Source organism: Schistocerca nitens, chromosome 3, assembly GCF_023898315.1.
Source record: "Schistocerca nitens isolate TAMUIC-IGC-003100 chromosome 3, iqSchNite1.1, whole genome shotgun sequence".
NCBI classification, from domain to species: domain Eukaryota; kingdom Metazoa; phylum Arthropoda; class Insecta; order Orthoptera; family Acrididae; genus Schistocerca; species Schistocerca nitens.
Genome location: NC_064616.1, coordinates 348,627,142 through 348,629,946, shown reverse-complemented (window position 1 = coordinate 348,629,946; position 2,805 = coordinate 348,627,142).

Genomic DNA, 2,805 nt, shown 5'->3' with positions numbered 1-2,805 from the left:
TATCGCAATATGAGGCTTTTTGTAGTGAGTAATAGAGCCTATATTAAACAGTTATTTCAGCAAGAAATACGGGAAAAACTAACTAATAAAATGTATTTGTAACTGTTGTCAGGTTGCATTAACCAGAAAGGCAATTAGTCGCACTATTTGTCTGTTGTGGTCTTCAACCCGAAGACTGTTTTAATACAGCGCTGCACACTAGTTTATCCTGTGCACGCCGCATCTCTGCACAGCTGCCACAATCTACATCCGTTCTGACGCGCCTTCTGTTATCGACCCTTGGTCTCCCCCTACAATGTTAAACCCCACATTTGCCTCCATTACCAAACTAACGATTGGCTGATGCCTCTGGATATGACTTATTCACTTAATCCTTCTTTTAGTCAAGTTGTGTCATAAATATATTTTCTCTCCTATCCGATTCTGTGCCTCTTCATTATTTAGGCAAGTACCCGTCTAATCTTCAGCACACTCCTGTAGAATCACACATAAAACTTTTCCATTCTCTTCTTATTTGAATTGTTTACTGTCCACGTCTCACTTCTGTAAAAGACAACACTCCAAACAAAAACCTTCAGGAAATACACTTTAACATTTAAATTTATATTTGACTTTTCAATTTTTTTCCTGGCTACTGGCAGCCTGCAATTACATCTTCACATATCCCATTGTCAGATATTTTGATACCCAAAGGGCAAAAATCATCTACTACTTCTACTGTCTTATTTCCTTCTCTGATACTCTTTTAATTTGACTACATTCCATTACCCTTGATTTCCTTTTATTAATATCCGTCTTATAACCTCTTTTCAAGACACTATTCATTCCATTCAACTGATCTCCGAAGTCTTTGGCGCCTTTGGAACAATTACAATATCATTGGCAAACATCAAAGCTTTACTTATTCTTCATTAACTTAAACTCTTTTTTTTTTTTTTTTTTTTTAATTGCTTCGTTTCCTTTACTGCATGCTCTACATTCAGACAGAATAACATGAGGCTACAACTACCTTCCCAATTAATGATTCCCTTTCATGTCCTTCGACTCTTGCAAGAGGTGCCTTCAGTAACTATAAAGAAACTACGGACAACACGGCCACACAAGGATTAGCGCATAGCTGTAGTCTGGTTTCTATAAAAGTTATAGAAAACTTTCGCTCTCTGTATTTTATTCCTGCTACCTTCATAATTTAATATGGTGTATTCTAGCTAACGTTTTGAAAAGCTTCCTCTAAATCTACGAATGATATAAGCCTAGAATTACCTTTTTTAAGTGGTAGGATCAGTATTACCTCCAGTGTTCATTAATTTTTTCAGAATCTATTACTGTCCCCAAGTTCGTTTGCATAGCCCCCCCCCCCCCCCTCTCTCATCCACCTTCTAGGTATTCCTTCCACCTTCCAGCTTTCCCTTCTTGGCTAATTGTGGCTTCCTATCTGAGATCTTGATATTCATACGACAGCTTATATTTTTCCTCCAATTTTTTTTTCTCGTATAGCCAGCGCCTATCTTTTCCACAATCAAACGGGCGTCTACAGTCTTATATTTTCCCTCTAGTCTTATTGCTTCGACATTTTACACTTTCTATTGATCTCATTTTATAGACGTATTTATGTCAGCTTCATTTTCTGCCTATTTATATTATCTCTTTTCGTCAGTTAAGTTTAATATCTCGTATGTTATCCTAGGATTTCTACTGGATATTGTCTTTTTGCCTCTTTGATTCTCTACTGTCTTGACTAGATCACCTCTCCAAGCTACTCATTCGTCTTGGTGTGCAGTGTATTCCTTTACCTTGTTTAAGTCAATAGTTGCCTAATGCTTCCTTTCAAACTCTTGACAATCTCTTAATCTTTTAACTTACCCTGATAATATCTTCTTAATCTTCACAGAAATTTCCCTATGTCTTGGCAAAGTGTCTCACCAAACTTCTAGCTCTTGTGGGAGTACTCTCTGAACATCGGAAACTTCTTTCTAGAACCAAGTATGCTGAGGATTGTGAAGTCTACATCAAACGCTAGTGGAGTAACACAAGGGAGAGTAACCTGCCGTTGCGGCTATGGCTATAGCTCGCACGGAAAATCCACCGGATATTTTTCTCTATCGCCTCCCTGACAGAAAAAAATCACCTTCTATGCATGACTGCCACACGCGCCGGTCTTAACGTACGTAAAACCACTACACGAGTTAGGAAACGAATCGGGCGACTTACTGCTATAAACAGGCTTGGAAATGGCATGTTACGACTAGACAGTGAGTGCGTCATGCGAGTCGAATCCTGTATAACTTCACTGAGGCGCTCTTGAGAGACGTGCTCTGCAGAGAATATCACCAAGAGGAATCCTTTGGTACCTTATTTGGTATTCAGGGAACAATGGAACAAACTGTCTATAGACTTTACAAGTAGTCTACTAGAGAACGTTTCAAATAGATGCAGATAGTAAACAAAGACGTTTACAGATCTAAAGTTGGCGGGCTTTGTTTGTATCGCGAGGCGCTTAGCGGACTCGCGTCTGGGCGTCTAAACGATGGACCCATCCGCAGTAAACTAGAGCAGTGATGAGTATGCATTTCCTCATTCCGCTAACTAGCAGCTTCGCTTGAATGTTTTCTTCCTGTATCGAGTCCCTCCTTGGTCATATGTGTTGACCTGAAAATATTCGTACACTTTTTGCGTGTTGCACAACTATTATAGATGCAATCTAAATATTTGCTTCAATCACAATACGTAACATATAATGTGTGCCTCGTCCTCAGTGAGGCCGTGGTGTTGGATGGAGACTGGTCTGCGCTCGGAATTCACAGG